Here is a 14,558-nt window from a genome sequence, read left to right as displayed (position 1 = left end):
TTCTTTTATCAACAATTGGAAGATAGTGTTAAAATTTCCATCTAAGTTTCCAGATTTGTTTATTTCTTCCTTTAACTTCGTCATTATTTTCTTCACATATTTTTAAATGTTCTTATTAGGCATATGCACATTTATAATTTTTATGTATTCCAAATATACAGACCCTTTTATTGTGATTAAGTTCTCTTCCCTGTTAATTCACTTTATGTCTGTTTTTTCTGACATTAATAAAACTATTCCAGATTTCATATGATTTATTGTTAACAACATATTTTCCCTTTCTTCAACTTTTATCCCATTTGTGACAATTATTTAGTGTATGTGCATCTTGTAGAAAACATATAGCTCAGTCTTGTTCCTTTGGTTTTCTGATAATCTCTATATCTAATAGAATATTTCTTCGGTTGACAGTAAAATTAGTGATATAGTAATATTTATGTCTGTCATTTGGTGAAGTGCTTTCAATTTATTTTATCTGTTTTTGTTTCTTCACTTTTATGTTTATTTCATCTATCCTCTTTCTTATTTTGTGTTATTTGAATATTTTATTTGTAGTCTATTTTGATTTCTTCTTTGCCTTTTTTTTTGCATTACTGTTTAGTCATTACTCTAAAAATTACAGATTTCACCTTATTTTCAGGTTATCTTACATTTACCAAATTAGTAATTCATGTTTATGATGGGGTGCAATTTATAAATCATCATTTATAAACCACCTATACTCTATGCTCTTGTATCATGTAAATTAACTCTACAAAAGTTGTAAACCATGCGTCTAATGGTTATAATTTTTTCTTTTAATAGTTAATGGCTTTTAAGAATTTAAGAGAAGCAGAGACAATCTATGTGTATGCATGGTTTCCTATCTACCCACATATTTGCTACTCATTTGCGCTTCAGTTTTTCATTCCTGTAGATTCAAGAGGTCACCCTCATTTTGCTTCAGCCTGAAGAACTATCACTTCTTGTAGACCAGATGAGCCCAGTACAAAATCTTTCAGCTTATGTGAACATTTCTATATTTCCTTTTTTATGGACAGTTTCATTGGATACAGAATTCTTGGCTACAGCTTGTTTTTCCTCCCAGTATTTTGGCTATTTTCTTCTAATGGCATCTGACCTCTATTGCTACTGTTGAAAAGTCATCTAATAATCTTTGCTTTCTATTTTTCTTCTTCAGGGTCATATGTCTTTTCCTCTGTCTACACTAAAAATATCATTTTTATGTGGGACTAGAAATGTGTTTATCCCACTTGGAAATGTTTAGCTTTTAAAATCTAAAAGATAATGTTTTATAAAAAAAATAGATAATATTTTTCACCAAAGTTAAGACACTATTTCTTCAAATATTTGTTTGGTTTTTATCTGCACTTTACACACCTTTTCTTTTAAGATTTTAATTAATTTTTGTTTCTGTTTGATTTCTCTATATTATCACAAAGGTCTGTTAAGACTGTGTTCATTTTCATCAGTCCTTTTTTCTTTACCTTTTGGAGGGAGGAATATTCATTAATCTACCCTAAAATTTACAGATTCTTTTATCTGCCATCTCTAAACTACCACTGAGATGACTCAATAAATTTTTCAGTTTTAAGAGGGTATATCTAGAGTGTTTCTAATCTTTATATTTTTTTCTCTATTCATATAGCCATACAATGTTATCTGTAACTCCTGAAGACTGCCTTTATTTGCTTGAATATGTTTTACTTTCATTTTTTGAGAATGTTTATAATGATTACTTTGGAGTCTTTTTTATGTGAAATGCAACATCTGGTCCTGTTCAGACATAATTTCCACTGACTGCATTGTTTTCCTGAATATGGGTCATATATTCCTGTTCTATGCTTGTCTAATACTTTTTGGCTGAAAACTAGCCATCGTAAATAGTATTTCACTGAAAGTCTGTCTTCCATTCTGTTCTTCTGAACACTTTTTTGTTGTTGTTGTTCTTACAGCATATAGAGGCAAATATATTTTTTAAGCCTAGATCCCTGGCAGTCCCCTCTGTTCATGTGCAATTTGAGTGTTTGTTAAGGATTCGGATAAAGTTCATGCTCAGATATTACAGAGCACTTTCTCTGTAATTTTCTTGCTTCTGGAGACTGCATCTTAAATTTCCACCTGCTCTTCTTATATCAGGTTTTGTCCCCTGGCACAACAATAGAGCAAGACCTCTTTCAATCCCATGAGCTGAGCACTCACTGAGGAATGCATTCAGTTTAAACAATAACAAAGAATTACAAACATTACCTGGCATCCCTCTGTCTGTCAGTGGTGATTTTGCATTTGGTCCCTGCCTCATATGTTTTTGCCATGGACCCCTGTAACCTCCACCATGTACGCACTTTACTGGTCAGTAACGCATCTCGGCAGAGTTTATATTCAGATTTTATATATCATGTCTATTGAAGATTCCCTGTTTTCAGAACTTTGTCCTTAAATTTTCTGTTTTTTATTCATGAACAATATTCTCTGTCAGGTGTTACCAGCAACTGTTTCTGGTAAGACTGTGATTTTTGGCTACTCTGATCCTAATGGTCGGAAAATACCATGAGGTAAGAAAGCCACAAACAGGCTACTTGATTGTCATTTTTCGAAAGATATTCTCCTCTGACTTTCGTCTACTTGAAGACATTTAATAATACTTTCAAATATTATTTTATTCATATTTCATAATAATTATCTGCAGGAGAGTTCAGGCAACCACTTAACTCTATTTTATTGTATTTCACTACCACTGACATTGACTCCAATTAACATTTGAAAACTCTCCATATATTCATAGCTTAAACAAAATAAATAAAATATATTGATTTATATTCTATGTAAACCCATTTACATTCTTTATAGATCTAAGTCTCTTAGTCCTCTATTACCTTTATCTCAGTACATTTGACTTCAAAAGAATGCTCTATAACTAGTTTTGAGAATCATGTCTAGTTCCATATTTTTAAATCCCCTGCTTCAAGTATAACTCTACCCATTTTGATTCTATGCTTTCGTCTGGATTTCCATTCATTTCATTTATTTTTATGTAATATGTTTTTGTTAATTTGGGCATGCATATTGTTCATAATACTTCATCATTTCACAAGAAACAGATAGTTTTACCCATTTATCTTCCTTACACTATATAAACATAAGTAGTAATAATGATGGTCTTTGCAGAGGAAGTCATTTACATTGGTCTTGATTTCCTCATACGGATTCATACTTTGGTTTATAACATACTGAAGATTTCTTCTTCCATCTGTTATTTTTTTCTTGATGATAAATATTTAGTCTTAGAATAGAACGGAAAAAAAAAGATGTTTCCAATAGTTTCTATAGTCTTAACATTTTTTCTCGTCTTGTTATTTTCTAGAAAATCATTAGTCAAATCGTCTTTCTAAACACAAGTCACAAATATAGGCTTTAGATTTAGTGGTCAGCTAAATACAATGATTGCTTGAAAAAATTAGATTATAAACAAACAACAAGCAACAACAACAACAACAAAATAATAATTTTTTTTTTTTTTTTGAGACAGAGTCTTGCTCTGTTGCCCAGGCTGGAGCACAGTGGCCGGATCTCAGCTCACTGCAAGCTCCACCTCCCAGGTTCATGCCATTCTCCTGCCTCAGCCTCCCGAGTAGCTGGGACTACAGGCACCCACCACCACGCCCAGCTAATTTTTTGTATTTTTAGTAGAGATGGGGTTTCACCATGTTGGCCAGGCTGGTCTTGAACTCCTGACCTCAGGTGATCTGCCCACCTTGGCCTCCCAAAGTGCTAGGATTACAGGCGTGAGCCACCATGCCCAGCCAACAACAAAATAATTATTGATTCAGGCAGGGACATCTTTATTCAGTGCTTCAGTAATTGAAGAGCAGAAACTAAGAACTAGCATTCTAAGGAGGTGAAATTACTTCTTCTCTACCACAGATTATAAGACTTACTTAGTAGAAGAGTGTAACTAATTTCCAGCTGTCTGCATATCAAGTTGTTTCATCATATTTTCCTAACTCTGCATTATATTATATTCTAGATTACTGCTCATAATTATATATATGTAACAACAAAAACAACAACATGGATAGTATTTATAACCAGTAAAACATTCTAAATTCAGAATTGACTTTTGAAATGTGTACTGTAAATATTTCAGCTTTATGTACATAACCATTCTCCTTTCCCCCATAAAAATCTTATTTTAAGTGACCAGATTAAAAATTCCAAAAGGAAAACATAATCTAACAGTTAATGGTATAATATTGCTTGAAATTTAGTCATTTAGGTATGCTACCAAACTATATGAATAAACATATTTAAAATAAAAATGATCACTAATCGAAATAGAATAGTGTATTGTGTGATAAACCACAAGATAAAAAAACCTTGATTTCAATGCTGGAGAATAATAGATAATTTTTTTTAAAAAAATCTGGTCTCTGTTTTTCCCTAGCACTAGCTGATAATATCAACATATGTATAAACCATTTTATAACTTTAAGTAATATTTACAGATTGTTTTATTTAATAAAATGTTTTTTCATAAAAAATTAATACTAAGTTAAGAATCTAAGTATAGTCTGAATAGGTCTTCATTTGAGCTTAAATGACTGTATAAAATCCATATTGGCAAGTTATAAAAACACATTATTTAATGGTAATGAAGGAGTGACATACTACTTTGTATGCTATTCATTCTTTAGGATGATTTACTTCTAATGTATAATTGCAGGTATTATTTTTTATAGAATTACAAAGGGTCTCTCAAGATGCATTAACCTAAAGTGAACTAATCAAGCTTTACCATCTCTAATTTATATGAAGCAATTTATCTTCTTGAATATTTTACAGTTGGTGCTGTTCAGTGTATATTATCTAATTGAGCATAGCAGATGCAGGAAAGGATAAAGTTCATGCTGAAGATAGAAATATGGTATTAATTGTAATCTAAGTTTTTAACTATAGAAAACCCAGATATATCCACATGGGAATGTCTGATTTACATCGATTATGCTATAAATTGTAAAAATAATAGATGTAACTGATTTGGGTAATATAATTTCAAGGTCACTATTAAAAGAAACCATATCATTTAGAATAATTTTCAGCTTGAAAAAAATTTGTGGAATAAAATTTAAAAGAAATATAACAGATTTAAATTACTCTGAAATTGCAAAGCTGTAATTTTGTGTGCTCACATCTTTTATTCTTCTCCAGTTCTGACAGAGTAATCTCCTGACAATATTTTAATAGATAGATTCCTAAGCCAGTTCTGAGCAGAAAGTCAAAATCCATTTTGTCATTCTGATGCATTATAATTTAAATTCCTGGAGGCTTTAATTATCATTCTCTTTTTGTGAATAATCTGCATTTTTACATTTTGTTTTAATTTTATTTTGATACTGAAAGGGCAATTCTGGATAAGTCACGATTTTTATGAATATTGACAACTGGAAGGCATTTTCACAGTTAAATGAAACTCAAGAGGAACTTTGGAAACAACAGTAAAATCTGTTTTATTGGGCATGCATTAAATACCATGCTTGGTAATTACAGATATATTCTATAATTTTTATTCTATAAAACTCACTAAGAATATTAAATTTGTATCAGAAAATATGTTGAAATTTAGTTCTATAAACATTTCTGTCATTTACTCTTACCATGTTTTGAATTTTAGTACACATTCCTTTCATTTTCTCTTTTTTCTTAACTAACAAATTCAACAGCACACAATGGAATTTGAAGCGTGTTGGAAAAGGTAGATTCTTATCTTCTGTGATGAAAGATTTTTGTACTTTTTCTCTTGCTCTCCTTTTCTTTGCAAGTAACTTCACCCAATGGTTCATGACAGGAAACTGAGGATTATTGTTTGCTGTTTCTTCTGACTTATGCCCAGCATCAAATTGGTCACAAAATTTCTTTGATCCCATTTCTTTAATAACTAAATAACTAAATAATCCAATTTTAATAACTAAAAAATCCAATGCCTTTAATAACTAAAAAATCCAATGCCTTTAATAACTAAAAAATCCAATGCCTTTTTTTTTTTAATTCCTACCTGTGTCTCATTAGTACTAGCCCAATCACTTTGACCCTGGACTACTACAGGAAATACTTACCATTACTGGACATTAGTCTGTTGCCATCTATTAAATCCTTCACATTGCTGCCAAAAGTTTCTAAATACTTGCCTAATTATTTCACTTTATTTATATCATCTGCAACTAGCACCTTACTATATCCAGGCCAAAACCCCAAAATCCTTTGTCTATTATCAAGGGCTTATTAACATGTACCTAATTTGTGTTCCTTTATCTTCTACAAGATTCTCAAATTCTCAATTATGTAACAACATCAATAGTTTTTGGTTATGATTCTTGTTTGCTAGAAGAAATTGTGACGTCTCTTGTATATTTACATAGAGAAATGCAAAAAAATTAAATAAAATTGCTGTTCTTATCAAAATATTTATCCAGAATTAAATTTTGAAATTAATATGTTTAGTATTTTTCCCTGATTACAAACTGATGTTTCATTTATGTTTTCTTTTATTTTCTGTAACAAAGAGTTGCTTAGACTTTCACAGTTCTTTCACTAGAACTATGAGGTTCTAATCAACTTCATAGTTGATGTTTCAAGAGCCAAGAATTTGAACTGATAATTAGTAATGTGTACCCGTTTGTTCTCATGCTGCTAATAAAGACATACCCAAGATGGGATAATTTATAAAGGAGAGAGGTTTAATTGACTCAGCATTCTGCATGGCTGAGGAAGCTTCAGGAAAGTTACAATCATGGCAAAAGGAGAAGCAAACACATCCTGCATTACATGGCTGCAGGAAGAAGACAAATGAGTGCCCAGCATAAGAGGAAGCCTTATAAAACCATCAGATCCAGCGACAACTAACTTGCTCTCAAAAGAACACGATGGGGAATCCACCCCTATGGATCATTTATCTCCACCGGGTCCCTCCCAGGACACATGGGGATTATGGGAACTATAATTCAAGATGAGATTTGGGTGAGGACACCGCCAAACCATATTATTCTGCCCCGGTCTCTCTCAAATTTCATGTCCTCACATTTCAAAATGCAATCATGCCATTCCAACAGTCCCCCAAACTCTTAATTCATTGCAGCATTAACTCAAAAGTCCAAGTCCATAGTCTCATCTGACACAAGGCAAGTGCCTTCTGCTTATAAGCCTGTAAAATCAACAGAAAGTCAGTTACTTCCTAGATATAATGAGGGTACAGGTATTTGGTTAATACATTCATTCAAAATGGGAGAAATTGGCCAAAACGAGGGACTAAAGGCCCCACGCAAGTCTGAAATCCAGCGGGGCAGCCAAATCTTAAAGCTCTAAAATAATCTCCTTTGACTCCGTGTCTCACATCCAGCTCATGCTGATGCAAGAGATGGGCTCCCATGGCCTGGGGCAGCTCTGCCCCTGTGGCTTTGCAGGGTACAGCCCCCATCCCAGCTGCTTTCACAGGCTTGCACTGAGTGTCTGCAGCTTTTCCTGGCACATGGTACAAACTGTCAGTGGATCTACTATTCTGGGGTCTGGAGAATGGTCTGGAGCCCTAGTGGAAGCTCTGTGTGGGGGCTATGACCCCACATTTCCCTTCCACACTGCTCTAGCAGAGGTTATCTAAGGGGACTGTACTCCTGTTGAAAACTTCTTCCTGGACATCCAGACATTTCCATACATCTTCTGAAATCTAGATGGAGGTTCCCAAACCTCAATCCTTGATTTTTCTGCACCTGCAAGCCCAACACCATGTGTAAGCCACCAAGGCTTGGGGCTTGCACTCTCTGAAGCAACAGCCTGAGCTGTACGTTGGCCCATTTTAGCCACAACTGGGACACAGGGAGCCAACTCCCAAGACTGCACAAAGCAGGAAGGCCCTAGGTCTAGCCAAGGAAACCATTTTTCCCTCCTAGGCCTCAGGTCTTGTGATAAGAGGGGCTGCCTTAAAGACCTCTGACATGGAGACATTTTCTCCATTGTCTTGGCAATTAACATTTGGCTCCTTGTTACTTACGCAAATTTCTGCAGGTGGCTTGAATTTCTCCTCAGAAAATGGGTTTTCTTTTCTATCTCATTGTCAATTTGCAAATTTTCCAAACTTTTATGCTCTTCTTCTCTTTTATATATAAGTGCCAATTCCAAACCATATCCTTGTGCATACATAAAACTGACTGCTTTTAAGAGCACCCAATTCACATCCTGAATGCTTTGCTGCTTAGAAATTTCTTCCACCAGATACCCTAAATAATCTCTCTCAAGTTTGATTTCCACATATCTCTAAGGCAGGGGCAAAATGCTGCCAGTTTTTTTTTTGTTTTGTTTTGTTTTGTTTTTGCTAAACCATAGAAAGAGTCACCTTTATTCCAGTTCCCAACAAGTTCTTCATCTCTATCTGAGACCATCTCAGCCTGACTTCACTGTCCATATCACTACCAACATTTTGGTCAAAGCCATTCAACAGGTCTCTAGAAGTTGCAAACTTTCCCACATCTTCCTGTCTTCTTCTGAGCCCTCCAAACTGTTCCAACCTCTGCCTGTTACCCAGTTCCAAAGTTGCTTCCATATTTTCGGGTATCTTTATAGCAGCACCCTGCTACCTGATACCAATTTACTGTACTGGTCCATTCTCATGCTGCTAATAAAGACATACCCCAGACTGGGTAACTTGTAGAGGAAAGAGGTTTAATTGACCCACAGTTTAGCATGACTGGGGAGGCCTTAGGAAACTTACAATTATGGTGGAAGGAGAAGCGAACACATCCTTCTTCACATGGAGTCAAGAAGGAGAAGAATGAGTACCCAGTGAAGGGGGATGTCGTTATAAAACCATCAGATCTTGGGAGAACTCACTCACTATCATGAGAACAGGATAGCGGAAACTACCTCCATGATTCACTGATGTCCACCTGATCCCTTCTACGACAAATGGGGATTATGGGAACTACCATTCAGGATTAGATTTCAGTGAGGACACCGTCAAACCCTATCAAATAATTCTCCCAAAAAACAGAACCAACAGGATATGTGTGTGTGTGTGTGTGTGTGTGTGTGTGCATGTGTGTGTTTATGATATAGATGTAGATATTCTCTATATATATCTATAGATTCTCTAATAATTCTTAATACATATGTATATACATATAGAGAGATTATTTATGAGATGTTAAATATATAACTCATATATCAGATATTTATATATGTATAGAGAGAGATAGGTTGAATATATATATATATATATAGAGAGAGAGAGAGAGAGATCAAACATTTGAGAAATCAAACCATAATAATTGATTTACTATGAGAATTCGGGCTTATATGATTATGGACACTAAGGAGTTCCATGATCTGCTGTCTGAAAGCTGGTGAACCAGGCAAGCTGATGACAAATTCAGTCTGAGTCCAAAGGCCTGAGAATTAGCAGAACTTACATCTGAGGGCAGGAGAAGATGAACAGCCCAGCTAAAACAGAGGGTGAATTTGCCCTTCTTCCTTCTTTCTCTTCTAGTGAGGTCCTCAAAGCATTGGTTGATGCAAAATTTTACCAGTCATCTGAACATTTTTAAAAATTAACCATCACAAATTCATTCCTTATCAACTTGGCAGCCATATACATCTCCTTAAACCATGCTTAATCTCCAAATACAGACAATAACAAGGTTAGAATTCTACCCGAGTCAACCACCCTGTTTATAACACAAAATACACTAATCCTTTCCACAGAAGAGTAGCTAAGGTCCATGAATAGTTTTTCTCCTTCTAATTCGTAGCTTAAATGCTTTGATGTAAAATTAACAATACTTAAATACTAATATAAAATCAATATATCTTATGTTACATGATAAGAGTTTAAGAAAACAAAGACATTAGCTCAATATGTGTACATATACACAAGAACATATTCTTAACAAACTAAGGAGGAAATACAACAATTTCGATTTTTCTATAACTGGTCATGTGTCATAGCTGCTATTTATAACTACCTTCTTCTACTACTCATTCTGTGCTCCCTTTTTTCCTTCAGGAAGCAAGTCAGCTGGTCATCATTCATTACCTGGCTGGATGACACAAGTCTTCATTCCTGAAGAGTCTGGGCCCTTTTCAGTCCTGTATGGATTGCATTGTCACAGTTTTTCACTGACCTTAAAACAGAGCATGGTAATACTAAGAGACATCCTAAGATATCTCCTGTTTTCCTTTGTTTTCCTTCTGCTTCTTATTCTTTTTCCTCACTGTGGAGTGAAGTCCAAGTTTCCTTTGGTAGTTTAAGTGAATTATTTCACCCAATACCGAAACGCCCTCCATGTCCTGTTGACTCAGAGGCAGGAAGAGCCCAAAGCAACGTTGTTGCCATTTAACCTTCACTTCAATGGAATCATTGTCATGTCTCTTGGCGGAGGTAATTTTTCCCCTGGAATAAAGATCTCTAGGCTAGCAGAGCATAAAGTCACAGAAACAGAATGCAAACATTTTGCTTGTGGGTTAATAGGAGTAATAGGGAGTAGGGCCACTCTCATTTCCACCTCTTGATTCCAACACTGTTGAATTCTGGCTATCAGGGAAACAGCACCATGTTTCCTGTTTCATCAGATGCTGATTCAGCGCATATATGATCCTCTGCAGAATTTTACCCCATCCTTGCAAGTGCCCCAGTTATCACCTAATGAACACTATAACTTAAGTCTTCAAAAAGCCATATCACCATCCAATCAAGCCAGTTGCTTAAGGATGGTAGGTAGCATGGTAAAGTCGGTGAATTTCATGATCACGAGCCCATTTCTACACTTCTTTGGCCATGAAGTGAGTTCCTTGATAGGATGCAATGATGTGTAGAATACCATGATGGTGGATAAGGTATTCTGTAAGTCCATGAAAGGTAATTTTGGCAGAAACATTGTATGTAGAGAGGGCAAATCCATATCCAGAGCATCTACGCCATTAAAAACAAAACACTGTCCCTTCCATGTTGAAAGTTGTTCTGCATATTTGACCTGCCATTAAGCAGCTGGTTGACCATCCCAGGGAATGATGCCGTATTAGGGGCTCAGTGTTGGTTTTTGCTGCTGATAGATTGGGAACGGAGAGGGGTCAATACAGGTTGCCATTGATAAGTGGAAGTCTTATGGTGTCTCTTAGAATTACTATGCCTTCCCTGAGGGGAAGCACATGATCCTGAGTGAGCCCATACGTAACTTATACCCTTGGCACCGTGGCCACTTTGTTCATGGGCCCATAGCGTGAAAACAGGTGGTGGAGAAAGAGGTTGAGTGGGATCTCCAGAACATATCATTCTTACCATTTGATTATTAAATTTTTCCTCTTGAGGTAAGTGGTGAGAATTCACGTGGGACATAAATATCTTCCCCATTCAAAATAATCTGTCCATATACCCCTTTCCCAAATTTATTTGTCCCAAGTTTCCTGATCCTTTTCCTACCAAGTCCTTGACTATACTGGCACACAATTTGTATAGCCCATGCATTGGTATGTAATCATACATCTGGCCATTTCTTCTTCAGAGCAACCTGCACAACCAGGTGCACAACCTGATGTACTACTACACCAAGAGGATTTCTCTTAACCAATGTTCTGTAAAGATGTCCCAGAGAGGGGCTGTGGCTGCTGTCCATGTTCAGATGGTGCTCACATATCATGCAGTACCATCCATAAAGCAGGCCTGAGTCTTTTCTTCCTCTGTTAACTGATTTTAGAGAGTTCCCCATGAGGTCATAGGTGTAGGCCAGGGAGAGAAGGCAGTTTAGCAAGAATGGGGACCATGGACAATTGAGCACCTTTTTCATCTGACTTGTGTCTTTAGGGTCTGTTTGGGCCCCGTGGAGCAGGTTCACCATGCACCGGCTACATTGTCAGAGTCTAGTGAGACAAGATGATTTATTGTGTACAGATTGGCAGGAAGGGATGAAAGAAATTTAGGATCCATTGTGAGTAAGAAAGCTGCCTGGGGCAGATGGGGTCTTTACTGCACTAGTCACTTGTACCACAGCTAAAGGGCCCTGAAAGGCAGCCACCCTAGGTTATAAACTCCAGGGCCATGTGGATCACTAGGAAAAGCTTAGAAGGACATCCTTCTTTCCAGGTGAGACAGGAACAAAGACTGAGCTGTCTTGGACAGTTCCTCCATAACTCAAGATGTCTCATGCCCAGAAGGGACAAAAACAAGGCCCAGGATGTTTTAGGCAGTTCCTTCCTATCTCAGGATACTGTATTCTCTATACATTCTATATTTATTCTATAAACTAAGAGCAAGAATGTAGGAAGAACTAGATTGGTCCAAGACCATCTGGATAATTTTCCATAGGCCCTATCATGTGTATATCATTCAATTTTCCAGTAGAGTATTGCTGTATATGCCCAACTTCATCATTTGGTCATTGAGAGAACACCCAGTTCACAATGGACAGTTCACCTCACAAGGTAACTTGGAGGCCTATTGTGAAGCATTCAGGTTCTACTGAAACCTATTAACAAGCAAAAAGCCATTCCCAAAAAGAATGTATTTACCTGTGGATGATGGTAGAACCCTGTTCCAAAATCCCAAAGACTTCTATTACAATTATATACTAAAAGCATCAGAGTATAGATTCAGTATCAAAAGGCACAGAACAGAATTTACACAAAGATGGTATCCTGATAGAAGCATGGTGTCAGGTCAGATGAATACCAGAGTGATGAAACAGACAAATCAAGAAATAACTTATATCCAGTAAATAGAACAAATACATCACTAGGTATATGGTAACAAAATATCACAGATTGAATGTTTTAAAACAAATAGACAAACAAAAATTACTTCTCGAAGTTTTTCAAACTCAAAGTCCAAGATTCAGATGTCAGCAGATTTGGTTTCTCCTGAGGCTTCTCTCCCTAGCTTGCTGATGACTATTTTCTAACTCTGTCCTCACATAACAGATTTTTTTTTTTTTTCTGTGCTCAAAATCCCTCATGACTCTTTCCCTTCTTATAAAGAACATCAGTCACATTTAATTAGGCCCCACGCTTCAAATCTCATTTAGCTTTATCTCTTAAAGACTCCGTCTCCAAATAGAGTCATATTAGGGGTTATGACTTCAACTTATACATTTTGGAGGAAGACAATGTATTTTATATTAATAGGTTACAGTGGGGAGTACAGTATTGAAGTCAACTCTAAAACATTTTCTACTAGGTGGCTGAATGGTCTTAGATACTTTCCATACTTCATATCAATGTCCTCAATTGCAAAATTACAGGCTCGAACCAGATAATTTGTCAACTCTCTTCACTTGCCAGGTTCCTTAGTCTGTTTGTGCTGCCATAACAGAATATTAAATACTGGGTAATTTATTAAGATTTATTCTCTCACAGTTCTGGAGGCTGGCAGTATCAAGACACCAGCATCTGTTGTGGGCCTTCTTACTGTGTCCTCACGTGGCAGAAGGCGAAGGACAAAAGAGGACAAGTATTGAGTCCCCACATGACAGAAAAGCAGAAGAGAGAGAATGCACTCTCACCAACCCTGTTCATAGCAGCATGAATCCATGCAGGAGGTCAGAACCCTTGTAACCTAAGCTCATCCCATTAGCCCCCATCCTCGTTTTAACACTGTTCCTTTGGGGATTAAGTTTCCAACACATAAATGTAGGGGGACAAATTCAGATTATATCAGTAGGATTAATTGAAGTCAGTATAAGTCGAAGAATTTAGAGTTTAAGCTTTTCTTTTTTCTCTCTCCCTCAGTCTCTCCCTCCCTCCCTCCCTCCCTCCCTCCCTCCCTCCCTTACTCCCTGTCTCCCTTCCTTCCTTCCTTCCTTCTTTCCTCCCTCCCTCCCTTCCTTCCTTCTTTCCTCCCTCCCTCCCTCCCTCCTTTCCTTCCTTCCTTCCTTCTTTCCTCCCTTCCTCCCTTCTTTCCTCCCTCCCTCCCTCCTTTCCTTCCTTCTTTCCTCCCTTCCTCCCTTCTTTCCTCCCTCCCTCCCTTCCTTCCTTCTTTCCTCCCTCCCTCCCTCCCTTCCTTCCTTCTTTCCTCCCTCCCTCCCTCCCTTCCTTCCTTCTTTCCTCCCTTCCTCCCTTCCTTCCTTCCTCCCTTCTTTCCCTCCTTCCTGCAGTTCTCTCTGTGGTAAATTCTCAAGCTTTTACAGGATTAATAAGATTTTTCTTTAATTATGGACTATTATTGAGATTTCTACCTCAACGGAGAGAGTGAGCATAGATCTAATGCCAGCAGGCTCATGTTGACATAGTAACTATGTAGTAAGCATCACCATTTAAATTCGTTGGTCATGATATTTTGTCATTGTTTAAAAATCCCACAAAAAATTTTAGATTCCAAGATAGCATTACAATAAATTGTTAGAACATAAACATCTGCTGGTGCGGTTGGCAATACGCACAGTTATGTTATGTGTTTAAGATCAGGGAATTATGTTAACAAAGCAACAATCATTTAAAGAAGTAGGCCCAGGACATTGAGAAATCTGAAATAATAAAATATGAATTAATCAATGAGGTGCATATTTTGATATTCATGATGAAATAAT

The sequence above is a fragment of the Macaca nemestrina genome, chromosome 4 (assembly GCF_043159975.1).
Source record: "Macaca nemestrina isolate mMacNem1 chromosome 4, mMacNem.hap1, whole genome shotgun sequence".
Taxonomy (NCBI): domain Eukaryota; kingdom Metazoa; phylum Chordata; class Mammalia; order Primates; family Cercopithecidae; genus Macaca; species Macaca nemestrina.
Note: the sequence above shows the minus strand (reverse complement) of the source record.